This window comes from Kogia breviceps, chromosome 3, assembly GCF_026419965.1.
Source record: "Kogia breviceps isolate mKogBre1 chromosome 3, mKogBre1 haplotype 1, whole genome shotgun sequence".
NCBI classification, from domain to species: domain Eukaryota; kingdom Metazoa; phylum Chordata; class Mammalia; order Artiodactyla; family Physeteridae; genus Kogia; species Kogia breviceps.
This window is the reverse complement of record NC_081312.1, coordinates 166376618-166394120: the sequence shown is the minus strand read 5'-3', so window position 1 is coordinate 166394120 and position 17503 is coordinate 166376618.

Below are 17503 nucleotides of genomic sequence, written 5' to 3'. Positions count from 1 at the left end.
GTATATACATTTATATATTTGTATAATTTATCATTGCTGTAAGAAATGAAAGATTGTTTATATGTGAGGTAACATATAAAATACCTACAAATGAGGTATTCAGAGAATTTCTAGGGATTTGTGGGGCACAGTTTGAAACATTTTTACTATACGTATTGGAAACCCCCCAACTTTCAAAATATTGCCTCCTTGCACTTGACTATTAGCAGGTAGGGCATAAGCCAGAATAAAGTGTAAACTCCTGGAGATTTGTTCCTTTTCTTTTGTAGGGAAGAACAGTCTTAGTCATCACCAGATACACCACAGAGCACATTCAAACAGATTATCAAGTGTGTACATGTACATAATCAAGCTCAATGCTCTAAGTAGGTAGGAGTATTATGAATCACGAGAGAAGTGTCATGAAAGAAATGACAACATGAAAGACATTACCAAAAAACTCTACTCATATTAAAGTTCACTAACATAACAAATAGATGCTTTTAGGCAATTGTCAAGACAAAGCAAACAAGAGTGATCCTCCAGATTCTTCTCAGCAGTGAAGAGAATGAGAAAAAAGTTACAGATTTTACACAAATAGTACTAACTTGTAAGGGGTAGTGTGTTTCTCACTGTGCTCATTTTAACCTCTTTAATCATCTGTTGAAGGAAGGAAAGTGTGTCAAGGTACAGGGTCTAGTTAAATACCATCTGTATGACTGATGAGCCATGCTTTGGCATCTTTTGAATTTAAACTCATTTGCAGGAGGAAAAAAACGCTTTTTTACCTAGAGGATGAAAACATCTGCTACTGGCAGTTCGACAGAGGGTGGCTAGTTAAGATAGATTTCACACAGTTCAGCTTATTTCAGAGAGCAGCAGGCCACAACTGATACTGATTGAGATGGACATCCATATCATGATGACCTATATAATTTATCAAAAATAAAATAATAATTTATCAAACAAAAATATTTTATTTGATGGCTTGGGCATTCCTCTGGCCTGAAATCATAAAATGGATGGTAATTTTATGAAGGATGGCAAAAAATAATGTTGCCACAGTCACAAAATTATTGCAAATTGGAGCTATCTTTGGGAAATTAAATAATTCCGTAAAATAATCTGAAGTCAACATGAACCAGAATATATAGTTAGAAACATGTAGGGATTTTGTTAAGCAAAATAATATATTTGTCCCTAAATGTCCTTATATTTATGAAGTCTTAGAATGGCAGATATAGGAATAGAGAAAAAGTACAGGATTTTGACCTGGATAGAACTTACTCCTGGACCTACACTTTCGGGCTATTACCCTCAGAACATATCTTGATAAAGATATGTTTCTGGTTTTTCTTTTATAAAATGGGTGCAAGGTTACCTATCTGATATAATTGTTGAGAAAGAAAGATTCCTTGATGTGGTTAACACAGTGTCTAATACATAATAAATGGTAGATTTTCATTATTAATATTACTATGATGATGATTGAAAAAAATCCATGACTCGAAAAATCCATTGTAAAATCACATTAACTTTCTGGCTTTTGATACTAAAAGTAAATATTACCTTAATAATATGATGAGAATCAGTGTCAGAAGGGATGATTTCCCAATTTACTGGATAATATTTCCATTTGGAATTAAGAGAGGTGTGTTCCTGCCCTCCTTTAGTTTTATGAACCTTAGTGATTTGATATCATTTTTGGATGAACTAAGAGGTCCTTCTCTGTCCCCTTAGAAAACAGAAACGGTAAAAGCATCCAGGTGGGTGCTTTAAGAGAAATTAGGGGTAGCTTTAAGAGATAACTGGCGGGCTTCCCTGCTGGCGCAGTGGTTGAAAATCTGCCTGCCGATGCAGGGGACACGGGTTCGTGCCCTGGTCTGGGAAGATCCCACGTGCCGCGGGGCGTCTGGGCCTGTGAGCCATGGCCGCTGAGCCTGCGCGTCCGGAGCCTGTGCTCCGCAACGGGACAGGCCACAACAATGAGAGGCCCGCGTACCACACACACACACACACACACACACACACACACACACACACACACACAAAGATAACTGGCACTTCTACATAGTTACTGTTAGAAATAATTATTTAAAATGAAGTATCCCAAGGTCAAAATAATTTTTGGTAAGTGTCCTTCAGCTTATAGTTAACAACTCTGCAGAATAACTCAATCCATCCAATTGCCTGGGAGGACTTTTTGTAACCTGTTTGTTTTAAAGGATTAAACCCGGACGGTACACTATTGGAAGTTACATATTCTCCAAGTGCATCATTCAAAGTATGAATTTAGTAGCACTTTTAACATTTTTCAAGTTAATGTTATTGCAACCTTGCCTTAAGGGGAAAAAAAAAAAAGAAACATAGAGGCTTTGATTGTCCACTTGTCAATTTGTTAGCATGAACCTAGAATTTCTATCTGAGAAAATGTTGGCCCTGCTTGCCCACACTGCCTCAACAACACCTCCAAGCTTAGATGAGTGGTTTAAGCATGTTTTTGACCCTTACTTTGCTCTTTGTAAAGTCAGGCATATATCCTCTTAACTGACGGCCCAGACTTTATTCCAGCCACTATACAGTATTTTTCAGTAATATTCATGGAAGACCACTTGTTAGATAATTTATTGCTTCAGATACTCTACATTTTATCACTTGCTGAAATCAGACTTATAAATATGCTACATGTATACTTTACTGAAGTCCAGCTTTATAATATCAGGCAAGTTATACTTGTCACTCCGCATGTCTTTTGAAGAGGTTAGTTACAGCTAATAAAATTCATCTTTGAATTATATCTCACATCTCAGTTTTAGATATAGTTTTAATTCCTCTGAACAACTTACATATATTTATTTGTTGACCAAACTAAATTATAAAACTGATACTTCTTTTTGTTTTGATTCTTAAAATATCACAGCATATTCTGTGACCTATAAGACTTTATGACATTTTTTTGCCTACTAATTTTATCTCCATCTTATTTTTCTTACTCTATAAATCATTTTATGTTGGTGTTATCAGATGAATTTTTGGTAAGCAGTACGTCATGGTAGCTATGGAAATGCATGGCATAGAAATGCATTTCTAAGAGAAAAGAGAATCAGTTGGGAGTACATGGTTGACATCCTGTGGATCTGCCATCATTTATATAGAGACTTGCTTTCTTCCCTGGGCAGGCTTCTCGGAGACAATGACTAAGCATGGTGGAGGCACTAGCGGTGGCCCATTCCTATGGGATGAGAGACATCCTCAGAGGGCAGCTTTGGCTCAGGACCTCCAGTCTTGTTCCTGACCCAAGCTTGTTTCAAGGTGTGCTGCAGTGTGAAACTCTTCCTGCACCATCTTCCTCCCTTCTCTGCCTGCTGCCCCCTCCCCTTTACCCTCATATGAGTTTCTCCCAGTACATCCTCTGCACATCTAATGTTCTTCTTGGTGTCTGCTTGGAGGACCTGAATTAACACAGGCAATACCAAGAGTGAGCAAATAGGCAGTAAGTTGGTGCTTGAGAATTAGTTCCCTTGCTGCCCAAGTAGCAAGGAAAATATTGCCTCAAGTGTTATATTGAGCATAATTAGTCCTTGAAATAAGATGAAAATTGCTCATTGTTAAAGATTTCATGAGTGATAACATGGGAAAACAAGCTAAATGCCCTTGAAGGTGGAATGACTCAGACTGGACGATTCAGGCATTTGAAAGATACGGGGGAAACAATGCCCATAAGAACTGCAAAACTGGAAGGTTTTTGCAAAATGATATCGGCGCTGCAGAGGAATAATGAGAAACTAAAGGCTGTGAACAAATAGTTAGAAGCTAATGTGAAAGTCAGAGGGGGCTTTTAATAGTTTAGAAAGAGGCCTTTATATCCTTCAGGTGAAGAGCAGACATAGATGAGAAACAGAGTACTCGAGAAAAAGAGGGACAACCTTTCAGAGACCTTCAGCAAGGCAGGTCTGTTTTGTTAAAGTCAAGGTTCTGGTTGGAAAAACCTGAAACCCTGAAAAGGGGAATGAGGTCATATGGGTGGATGTACTTAGGGATTTTTATGTTTGCAGAAGTGACCTACCTTTCCATGGTAGGAGGCAGCACTCTCCCCCTGAGCACTCATAAGAAAGAGGTCTTTCCCTATAAGGTCACAGGTGCCTCTCCAGACCTATCTCCTTGTTATGGGCTGAATTATGTCCCCTAAAATTTCACATGTTGAAGCTCTAACTCCCAGTGTGACTGTATTTGGAGATGGGGCATTTAAAGAGATAATTAAGGTTAAACAATCCTAATCTGATAGGACTAGCATCCTTGTAAGAATGGAAAAAGGCACCAGGGATATGCATGTACAGAGAAAAGGCCATGTGAAGACACAGTGAGAAGGAGGCCATCTACAACTCAGGGAGAGAGGCCTCAGGAGAAAGCAAACCTGCTGAAACATTGACCTTGTGACCTTCTCACAGCCTACAGAACTGTGAGAAATAAATTTCTGTTTAAGCCAACAAGTTTGTGATATTTTGTGGAAGAAGTGGCCTGAGGTTAGAATATATATATTCCAGGCCACTGGCTGGTGAACTAGCTAGCTGATCAGGGGCCTATAGGAAATGGACTAGAAGATCAGATCAAGAAGGCTTAGGTAGAGGCATGCAAGTGGACATATGAGAACGGCACACCCACAAGCACCCACCATGAGCAGCACTGAACAAACAGTAGAGGAAATGCTTGGCTGGTTCATATTAGTCAGTCTTCATCACTTATCGCCCTAGAACTAGAACTCTGGACACATGAAAGGAGTGGCCACAGCAGCAGAGATGGAGACTATTCATGGGCCCATCAACATGGATCCTCACTCACCAAGACGGACCTAACTACTGCTGCCCTTGAACTTCTGAACTGCCAGGAACAGATATCAAAACTGAGTCCTCAACATGGCATTATTTCATGAGGAAACCAACCAGTCACTTAGAGTCGATTCTATTGGGTCCCTTGCATCCTGGACCAGCCAGTGGTTCATCCTCACAATGATAGATTATCTCTCTCTTCTGCGTATGCATTTGCCTTTCCTGCCAGCAGAGCCTTAGCCAGTCCCAGTATCCAGAGATGTAAGGAATGACAGGTCCACAGGCATGGGATACTACAAACATATCATAGGACCAGAGGAACAACTTACTACTGGAGGATGCATGAGTGGGTCCATGAACATGGGCTTCACTGGTCATTTGTATACCATGTGACCCAAGCTTCTTAAATCCTTTCACACTTTCTGCCTGAATAAGGTTGAGCAACCTTCCTCAGCTGAGGAGAAAGAAAAGCAGAAGGAGGCTGGTGACATGTGTGGAATTTTTCACTATAGTTGTGGTAAAATCAGCTGAGCCAAAGAGAAGTGGTCCTATGCATATAGAAATGAAAACCAGAAAGGGAGTTTTCAGCTGCAGGTCTGAGGAGCTTGTCCTAAGAGATGGATGTTGGTGAATCATCATTAGTCATAAAGGCGGGAACCCTCATCAAACTCCTGAAGAAAATGAAACTCTCCAGGACTGAGAAGGTTCACATGCCTCCCTAGCATTTACTGATACACTGAGTGTTTTGTACCTAATTGTATTACTCATGCAAAAGGGCTATATGACTTAATATAAATCTATGAAAACAATTAAAAATTCGTTTAAGTACACAATGGATTCTTACTGTTCTTAAACACAGTACTGTAATCTCTGGAGATCTGCCTTAGTCTGATAAATACATCACATCAATAATATAATGGTGAGGCGATTAATAAAGTTTCTATCACATTTCATTTTCACATTTCTATTTTTTCAGAGCTGTTCTGGAATTTGACAATAGCACTCCCCATGAGCGATTGGTACTGGTATTTCTATGTTGATGAAAATATATAATAAAGGAGTACTCTTGGGGTGTTCTTTGATTGAATATGGACTAAAATACTCTCATGTTTAGAGGATCCATTCTAAATACCTATTTCTTTGTGCATATCATTAATAACTGTAGTAAAAAAAGTATATGTAGGTATCTGTTATAGAACATAAGAAAATGATTACCTATAGTCTGAAAAATCAATAAGGAAGGAGAGTTGTCACATTAGTCTTTGCAATTATGTTCACTTTTCTTTAATATTGTTTCCCTCTGTTCTTTGGATTAAATAATTGCTTTTGATTACTCTTAAAGTTCATCAACTTCTTCTGCTATCTAAAAATCTCTTGTTAAACTAGTCTGCAGCAATTTTTCATTTCAGTTCCTTAATGGTTCACCTGTAACATTTCAAATGTTTTGTAGCTATGACTGTAATGCTATAATTTCCAATTTGCTAAATTATTTTTAGACTATTTTAATTTCATTATTTGAATGTATATTCCTTTACTTTTTTAACAATGTTATATTAGCTGTTTTTAAATATTGTCATTTGGTAAATGCAGGATCTGGATTCATTCAAAGTGAATTTATGCTGACTGATTTTTAGCAGAGTACGAGTCATACTTTCATTTGTTTACTAATTTCTGGTTAAAACTGAACATTTTAGATCACATCTTGTGGCAACTCTGAATTCTTTTTTCCCTCTGAAATTGTTGGGTTTTTGTTTTGTTTTAGAAACATGGGCCTAAACTATAGATTCTGTATTCTTCATGATATGCAATTGCTGATGTTTCTTGTTGAGTTTGTTTGAATTTTATTTTTTAGTCTGTATACCTAGGTGTCTCCCTTGTATCTAAATTTTAGTGGACACCCAATAATTTGGGCAGAAATTGTGCTCAAATACCTTGATCCTGTAAGACTCTAAAACTAATAATCTAAAACTCTAATCCTCTGCCAAGCAAACTACGTGTGGAACGAGTAATCAATTTGAGGTTGAAGCCAGTTCTTAAGTGTTCCTTGCTGGTATCTCTTGCATCTCCCTGGCACATGCATAATTTAGTCTTTCTAGGATTTCCCCATTAAGTTCCTTGCTGTTCCACTGCCCATCCTGAAGCAGGAACACAACCTTGGTCAGGCTAAGCTGTGGGTTTTCATACCCATTAAACTGAAACAAAATTGAGAGTGAAATGCATCACTTTTAATAATTAAGCCAGAACAGTGAGCAAAACTGAAACTATATTGGTCAAAGAGGATGAATGGTCACCTACTTAGAAGTGGTATTTTACAGTAGAGGAAAAAAGCCCGGAACTCTGGGTCTCATTAATAAGTGAAACTCAGGAACCTTGAGACTTGGTACAAAATTGCCTTCAACTAATCACTGTAAAATACCTTTTTTTTTTTTTTTTTTTTTGTAAAATACCTTTTTAAAATATTGACTTTTTGGAGCTCTTTTCATTTTTGAACCTACTTGCCTTAGATCTTTCTACTTTTGGTTTTATTAATAATTTTTTTTAGCCAGTATATTTATGGTTTCCCTGACTTAAATTAAGTAAAACTCGCACTGTTTGAAGTATATATATATATATAATATATATATATTATATATATATATATATATGTTGAGGAATGTTTCTGTAATAAATAATATACATGATGCAAAATTTATCTTGATATTTTTGGTTCCTTACGAATTAAATTTCAGTTTAAAAAAATTATCATATAGCCCCTCAGTGTGTAGTTTATTTTGAGAAATGTGAACTTATTCTCTAAGAAATCCTTCTGATAGGAATCTGTGTTTGGAATGATCTCTTATCGACTGTGTTATCTCTGTAGCTTCAGAAGCCATATAATCTAATTCCTCTCAGAGGTCTGACAAATTAGAGTTACTGCAGACATTAATTCACTGATTTAGGATGGAAGCAAAAGAGTAATGGCAAGCTTCCACCTTCTAGAACTATCCTCATTCCATGTTTACCTTCTAAATTTTCGTGCTAGTAAAGCTCATTTTCCTGTAAAAGGAAGGAAAAGTAATAAGTTTTAAAAACAAAATGAAACAAAACAAAACCCTTCCTATAACTAATGTTCTATTTTTCCCATTTTTTCTGTCAAAGAGATAAAGAGATTACTGTAGCCTGTCAATCCAGTAATTTGTTTCTCTTACTGTGATGTATTATGTATGGTACATAAGAGAACATCTGGTCTACTACACAGTATGAATTTTAGGAGGAGAGTTTATTTGAAGTCTGAAAACAAGCTTTGGGAAATTTCATACCACTATCTCTGTTATATAAATAAATACTAATAATACTTTAAAAAACTCCCAATTCAACTGTGACAGTATTTTTATTGGTCAAAAAGTCTTCTTTTGCTTTGTTAAAAAGCATAGAAAAAAGTTAAACTTTACCCTCTGGTTATGCCTATAGAAATAAGAATGAAATTGAACTATTCCACAGCACTATCACGTGATATTTGGGACTGTTTTAACGGCTGATATATGTCAGTGTTCAATCAGTTTAATCATTTTCCACACAACTATTAACACAGCTAAAAATTCTGCTATCATTTTAAAGATACTTTAACAACATCAAAAATATGTTATATAGGAAGTTGTTTAAAGCAGAACATGTAACAATTTCCTAAATCTGGTCTCTTTTACTTTTAATACAACTCCAAATGGAAATCAGTTGCAAAAAGTATCTCAGGGGAAATATAATGCCAAGCTCATGTGTTGTTAGGAGACTGGCCCTCATGTACCTTTTACGTGAACATCTTCCACATTAAAATGTCACAGATTTAATAGAAGAATAACTTATTAAAGCTAGTCACTTGGTCCAATGATGTGCTAGAATTAAACATTTATATATCTCATATAGTATGATGGTAGTACTTAAAATTTTAAATTACAAGAGTAACTTAGGAGTGCAAATACAAGTACAGAATATCTCATGTATCAGTTAGCTATGAAAAATAAGATGTGAAAATCTGTTTTCAATGTGCAACAATTTGAATTTAATTCTGATTTACATGTTTAAGAACCACGATATTCCCGAACTGTAAGGAAAACACCCCTCCCTACCATTATTACCTCTTCCAAATATTGTATCACACATCCTTAAACGTGAGCTGTGATCCACTTTGTTCTTTAGGTCCATATCATCTTTATTAATATTGAGTCAAATTTTGTTTCTATGTTCTATTTATAGATCAGAAGCCTGCCATATATTCAGCCACCATTGACTCTGAAGGGTAACCAGGAGAGGTTTATTAAGTTAACAAGTCAGTATTCACATTTTAAATTTATTTCCCTGATTTAAGAAATTACTCAGTTTTCCCCTCAAAGGAGTTCTACAGATATCTCAAATGTCTGTTTCTGTGAAAATTTTACTAAGATCTCTTGCAACATTTTTTGGGAATATTAATTATTTATAGTGTGTATGTGTATATATGTATATTTATAAATATATATGTGTATATATATATATATTTGCAAATGTCTTTTTACATGACATTTTCTACTTTTTTCATATATGAAACTCACTCAGAGTTTTTAGAATTTTATTTTATGAACTCAGTAATTCTAGCCTAGAGGTAATGGTTTATTTCAAAATAAGATTTGAAGTTTCCCAAGAATATTCTATATTAAATCCATAGTATTGTGGACTACTTATTTATAACATTCTAATATATATGAATGAAAATCAAAAGCTTAGTTCCTCTTATAACTGGACATGTAAACTATTTTATTTACCTTGAAATATTTTGATAATGTGACATTTTAAAGAAGAGTGATATCACATTGTTTTAGATGAACAGAAGTCAAACATTAATCTCTAGAGAACAAATGAAGAAGTTCTATAAGAGGAAGAGGTACCATGAAAAAAATTCCTCATTATACTTGATAGGCCTTCAATAAATGTCACAGAATTAAGGACATTATATAATATGTCAAAAAGATAGAAACCAGTGATAAGTAGAAATTTATTAAAATTTTAAAAAACTCCATGAAAGCCACTTTAAGAGAATGAGAAGACAGACCAAACTCTGGAAGAAAACATTTGCAAAACACATAGCTGACAAATGACTTGTATCCAAAATATACAAAAAACACTTAGAATAAAACAGTAAGAAAATGAACAATACAATAAAAAGTGGGCAAAAGATCTGAAGAGATACCCCAACAGAGAAGATATACAGATGGCAAATAAGCATATGAAAGGATGCTCGATATCATGTCATTAATGAATTGCAAATTATATCAACAATAAGATATCATGACACACTTATTAGAATGTCTCAAATCCCAAACACTGACAATACCAAGTGCTGGGGAAGAAAGGGAAACAGGAAATCTTATTCAGTGCTGGTGGGAATGCAAAATGACACTACTTTCAGCTACTTTGAAAGTGTTTGACAGTTTTTTACAAAACTAAACATGGTCTTACTGTATGATCCAACAACTGGATTTCTGAATATTTACTCAAATTAGTTGATAACTTATGTCCACCCAAGAATCTTCATGATTGCTTATAGCAACTTTACACAAAACCAAACCTGGAAGCAGCCAAGATCTCCTTCAAAACATGAATAGGTAAACACACTGTGGTACATCCATGCAATGAAATATTATTCAATGATAAGAAGAAATGAGGTATCAAGCCGTGAAAATGCATGCAGGCTGCATTTAAGGTGAACCTTAAATGCAGATTTTTTACTGAAGAAGTTGGTGTGAAAAGTTTATATATGTATGGTTTCATTTATATGACATTGTTTAGTAGACAGAACTATACAGACAGTAAAATGTTTATCAGCTTTGAGGGATTCATGGAGATGGAGTGAAATTTGAATAGGTGAATCAGAAGAGTTTTTTAGAGAAGTGAAATTATTCTCTATAATATTATAATGGCTGATAAATGATACTGCAGTTGTCACACCCAGATAATACTACAGCATGAAAAGTAAACCTTAATGTATGCAAATTATTGAAAAATATAATTCATGATGTCAGCTAACCCAGAAAGGAATACTGATAGGGATAAAATAATCTAACTTTATTAGGAAGACATGAAGCCACCTCATTGAAGGGATGGGGGAAAAGTTTCTGGCCTAAGTAAACTAAGAAATGAGTTGAATCCTATAACTGATGGTAAGAGCATTGTATTCCAGTTGATAAAGTTTCATATGGGGGTATGTGATCTGCTACATATGTACATATTCTAGAATTGAACAGTTATTAACTAAGTAGATAGATGGAAGAGCCATGTTTTTCACTGCTGGAGTGGGAAGTTCCAGATAGGTAAAGGTAGAAGTTTAGAATGACCCATGTGAGTTGGAGACATCACTTTGAACTCATGTTTAGTTTAATATAAATAAAGATGTTACACATGGAAATATTAATAGATGTGTGCATTACATGGGTTAGCATGAATACATGTATTACCTTCCTCTCTCAGATGAGAGGGCCTGAAACAGCAATAACATCTCAGTAGCTACAAGCACACCTAGTGCACATATCTTGGCTTCTAATACCCTTCTCCAGTAAAAGGAATTAGGGCTCCTTGGAGAAATGGCTGACTCTAGAACTGGGTAGGATATATGCAAGATGAGCCTGGAGCAGCTGGCAGGGCCACAAAGTAAAGTGCTCATAACAAATGAATAAACAAACAAACCCCATAAGGATGCAGTTATGTCAAAGAGGCACAGGAATCAACCAAAAAGCTCCCAAAGCCCAAAAGCTGAAATGATTTGAGCAACAAAATAAGCAAAGTAGTGTTGGATTAGAACCCAAAGTATAAAATAAATATCCACCAGTCCACAAATCTACCATGCATCAGAATATGTAGACACTCTGCCCTCAGGAAGGGGGGGAGCATGAGACCGTACTTCTTTGGTGTGAGCTGTGCAGAGTGATTTCCTTCCAAAGAGGACAGTATAAAAAGGAAGAAAGAGAAACCTGATAAACACTACCTTGGTCAAGTAATCATGGTTCGTTTCAACAGTAATAACTCATGTTTTGGAGGTAAGTTCAGGCATTACTTCTCCAAATAATTTTTATGCCTCATTGCCTCTCTACTCTTCTGGAATTAAATTAATATTATGTTAGACCATTTGATATTGTATTATTGTACTGTAGATCATCAAATCTCAGTTTTACTTCTCTATTTTGCAGGTTGGAAAATATATTGATTTATCTTAAAGTTTATTGATCCTTTTTTCTTCTTCAATCCATTAATACTGTCATATGTCATATATATGCATATCAGATATTAGATTGTATTTTTACATCAATTCTCATTTTCCCTTTTTAAAAAAGTTTATATCTCCGTTGAGAAATACGTTCACTCATTTTGGACTATCTTTTTACTTTTATAGTAGCTGCTTTGACTTTTAACTCTTACTTCCAACATCACTGTTGTCTTGGGGTTTGTTTCCATAGGTTATATTATTTTTCCCTTAATCTTGAGTCACATTTTCCTTTTTGCAATGTTTAGCTATTTTTAGTTGATATATTAGATTCTGTGGAAGATATATGGTAAAAAGTATGGATTCCATTTTCATTTCCTGAAGGGTATTTTTCTTCTAACAGACAAATTACTGGTTTATCACTTGGATTCACAGTCTGTTACGTCAGAATCAGTTTTGCCTTTTTCCAAAGACATAATCCTTACTCCTCAGCCATGGCAATTTGGAAATTTTAACTGCAAGTCCAAGGTGTTTACTGAGCCCCTCTAAATAGCTTAAGATTTTTATGTTGTTGTAGGCAGCAATTTTAATATCTACTCAGCTTTATCAGTCTTCTGATTATTGCTTACTCTGGGACTACTTGGATTATCTCAACATGTAAAGTTCAGGAAGTAACTAAGGACTGGAGGGGAGTTTATTTGCTAATTTAGAGCTTTCTCTATGGGACTTCTTCCTTTTGAAAATTTCTCCCTTATTTTCCAAATGCAGAGAATAGGAGTTCTGACCTCTGTTCTTTGGTACATCAACTCCTAAAAAGACTCTAGCTCATTGTAGGAGATAACCATCTCGAAAAGTACAGAACAGAGAGTGGCCTTGTGGAAAAGCTGTAGTACAATGTCATTCTCTTTGGCATGTTTCTCGTTAGTGTTAGGTTTATTAGTTTTTGGGGTATTTTTGTATTTTGAAAATATTTAACCATTGTTATCTATAGGATGTTTAGTTTGATACAAGGTCTTCCATCATTTCCAAAAATATAACCTATCCTCCAATTTTTGTAGCCTCATTTTTCCAACTCTTTCTGTCTTGCTCTTCCCTCTCTCTCTCTTTCTGTTCCTTTCTCTGCATCTTTCAGCCCTTGTCTTTTCTAGTCTTCCTATTACCTCTTCCACTGTGGGTTCAGCAGGTTAATCACCCTATTGAATTTTTTATTTCAATAAAGATATTTTTATTTCTAAAGTTTTAATTGTATTTTTTCAAATATAATTCTTATTTTATATATTCTGTTTTTTAATATATCCACTTTTATTTCTTTAAGCATATTTTATGTGCTTATTTTACTGTGTATATTAATGCTAATAACTAATTGTAGCACATCAGATTCTATGCTATTGTTTCAGCTCATTTATGTTTATAAAGTGACTTTTCTCATTTGCATATATAATGAGGAATATAGCTTAATGCATCACGATATATATTTATGTTTATATATTGCTAATTCTGAACTTACATTCTTTGGAATTATATGTTTGTGCTCTAGGTTCAAACTATGTTTTCCCCAGAAATTACTTATTTTTGCCAAGTTCATGGTCCATATATTTGTTACATCCATGGGTCACTACAAATCCAGACAAAGTAAAATGAAATTTTTGTCATGTGGATTTTTAGAACAAACAGTAGTATAAATTTTAGCCACAGTGCTTATGTGAATCCAGATTTTTTCCCCTCCATCTGAATCACAGTAAGTTAAGTATTCCTGAAATACCTGTATCCAGAGACAGATTTTTTTCCCTAGTTCACTTATTAAAGTACTGTTTGGTTCTATGTGTGATACTCTGATTTGCCTCCCACCCTGCATGCGGTTCCAGGATTTTTCTCAACTCCCATGTGCATCCATAGATTATTAGTTGCTTCCTTGAAAAAAGCCAACTTCAGTGCTCATGTTCCTCCATGAATATATGCATTTTCATAATTTCTAAACTCCAAGGTCTTTCTTGATTTCTTAATAGACTAATATGTTAGATAGATAGATAGATAGATAAAGATAGATATACACACACACACAAACATCTCTCTGCTCTGTAGTGGAAAAATTTCTACAATAATTCCCCTTCTCGATTTTGTCCAAAATGGAAGCTTTCAAAAATATGCATCTATAAAACTGGTTTAATTTGTATCATTTCAGGGGCATTTTCAGGATAGAAGAACTATTAATTTATTTTGAAACTAAATAACATTTAAATTAATGTATTTTTCAACAAATGCTTTCTGAGGACCTCTTTTTTTTTTTTAATTTTTTTGAGGTACGCGGGCCTCTCACTGTTGTGGCCTCTCCCATTGCAGAGCACAGGCTCCGGACACACAGGCTCAGTGGTCATGGCTCATGGGCCCAGCCACTCCGTGGCATGTGGGATCTTCCCGCACCAGGGCACGAACCTGTATCCCCTGCATCGGCAGGCGGACTCTCAACCACTGCGCCACCAGGGAAGCCCTAGGACCTCTTATTTCAAGGTACATCTGGAGACCAAGGATATAGTAGAGATAAGATAAACACTGTACTTCATAAGGCTTACTGTCTAATAGATAATAGCTGTTAAAAATAATTACACAAAGGAGGATTTGAATATAATTGTGGTAGATTGAACAAAGGGAAGGTACAGGGAAATAAAAGAACTGAAGTGGAGCAGGAAGAAAAGTGCCATTTAAACTGAGATGTGGAGCCTGATTAGAAGTTAGTCAATGAGACAGAGGGAAGGTTATAATTTGTACAGAAAAAAAGTGTATGTAAAGATACTGACTTCGGTAGAAACAAGTTTAACTTATTAAGTTAACAAGTCTAAGACACTGAAATATGGGAAAAGTGGTGGGAAATGAGAATAAAAAGATAGATAAGAGCCAGGTTTGTCGCTATTGCCGATTTTAATTTTTTTAAATATTTTTTTAATATTTTTTTTTGATGTGGACCATTTTTTTAAAAGTCTTTATTGAATTTGTTACAATATTGCTTCTGTTTTAGGTTTTGGACCTTTGGCCACGAGGCATGTGGGATCTTAGCTCCCTGACCAAGGATTGAATCCGCATCCCCTGCACTGGAAGACGAAATCCCAACCGCTGGACTGCCAGGGAAGTCCCGCTACTGCCGATTTTAATTATATTGAACTTTAACCTTCATCCCTATAAGCATTTATTTATTCATTCAGTCAGCCACTGATTTAGTAATTCCAATTTACCAGGGCCTTACTAAGTGTCAGGTCCCACTTTAAAAATAAAAACGGAGAGTCTCTGCCATCAGAGGGATCAGAATTGATTGAGGGAAGAAAGACTCTACATGTGTAAACAAATAAATATGATGCATTTCAACCATAACTCTCCTGCTGGTGCCATCCATTTTGCCTGCCAGAATACTAATTCTGGGGAAATGCTTTCACTACAAAATGTCGGTAGCCATTGACTTATTCCATAAATACAAGATTATGTGTAGAGTGAGGGATAGGACCACCATCTTGGTTTATTCAGTACAGTTCTTCTAGTAGTTTATGGCAGGCCTCATTTCTGATTCATCTATATCTATGCCATCCTGGTTATTATATTTTGGAGACCAACATGTTCTCATTGCAAAGTGAATGTTATATTTTAGGAGCTCTATTAAAAGCCAATTGCAGGGCTTCCCTCGTGGCGCAGTGGTTGAGAATCCGCCTGCCGATGCAGGGGACATGTATTCGTGCCCCAGTCCGGGAAGATCCCACATGCCGTGGAGCGGCTGGGCCTGTGAGCCATGGCCACTGAGCCTGTGCGTCCGGAGCCTGTGCTCTGCAATGGGAGAGGCCACAACAGTGAGAGGCCTGTGTACCACAAAAAAAAAAAAAAAAAAAAAAAAAAAGCCAACTGCAGTGGTCCACAGGAGAGATCATGGAGTTTGGGTTAGAATGTTGGTCATAGATGCATAAGAGGTGGGAAGACTTCAGCACTTATTTAGGAGGGAGAATCCATAGACCTTGATGACAGACTAAATATGAAGTCATTGTGAAATACAGGTAATGTACGCATGTTTTAGGGTAACATCTATTTTACAGTTTATACAGCTGGTTAGTGGTACTAAGTTACAGAACATTGACAACACAGTTGTTTTGATGGAGAAGGTGTATTGTTTTGGATATTTTTTGAAGTGCTTGTATTATGTCCATTGAGGTCATTTAATAAATACTAGATATAGAGAGAGGTCTGAATTTGAGATTACTAGACAAAATAGTCAGAAATTAAAGCTATAAGAGAGAATGCGGTTTCTCAGGGAGAGAATGTGAAATAAGGAAAGACAAGTGCCAGGAAGAAACCTTAAAGTAATCATATTTACAAGTTAGATAAAAAAGAGGTGACAACAAAGACAATGGAAAAGGAAGGAAATGAGGAGAGTGTGGTGTCATAGCCAAGGTATAGAAATTTTTAAGAAATAAAGAGTGCTCAACTGTCCAAACTGAAGAGAAGTTCAATGACATAAAGGTTTATTGTTTTCATTCTTTCTACCAAAAATATACTTGTATCTGAAACATTGCAAGAACTCCTCTAGGTTCTGGTAATACATAGATTATCTGTTCTTATCCTCAATTTAAAAAGCAAGAACAATAAGTAAGAAAGCATTTCCTATACAGTGTATTAAATTACTATTATTAGTATTAGTATTGTTGTAGAATATCTAGCGTTAAGAATTGTGGATGTTCAACTAAGATCTTAGCAATATCGTCCAGCAGAATTGTATCAATTTTTATTTTAAAAATTTTCCTTACTATTAGGCTGGATTAAATAATCCCTGATATTTTTCATTTTGTTCTTATAATCTTATTTTACATAATTATCTACCATAACACTTCACAAATGTTGGCCAGGAACTTATTCATCAGATACCATGATTTAATCTCTAGGGAAAACGTACACTTAGAATCAGCTAATTTTAAATGAGGGTAGAATTTAGTATGTTTACTGCCTGTGCTGTGGCTGAAGGAGGAGATGTGGTTTTAAGTGAGACCAAGAGAGTCAGTGACAGTATTCAGAATTGTAAGCTGCTTGAAAGCAGGGACTGTGCCTTATTCCACAAAGAGGCATTAATTACTAAGCTTGATGCATGGTAGGAATGCAAATAGCATTCTTATTGAAAAAGTATATGTAGGTATATAAAACAGGGGAAAATGCCGGTATCTTTGTAATGGAGCTGCTTTTTCTAGCCATGACAAACTACTGTATTAATAGTTAAACAACTTCTCTAATCTCCAACTAATAAATAATCATATAGTATGTTAGTTGCCTTATTATTTGACTATAAAAGACTTTAAAATAAATGAATTTAATGTAATAATTATTCTAGTAAATACCCTGTTACAACTATTCTTTATTCTTTATTGCAATATTCTTTATTGCAATAATATTAAGTTTCTCTTAGGAAATGGGAATCTATACTAGCTACATTTGTTACAAAGCAGGCCTTTTAATCTTAGTAAATTTA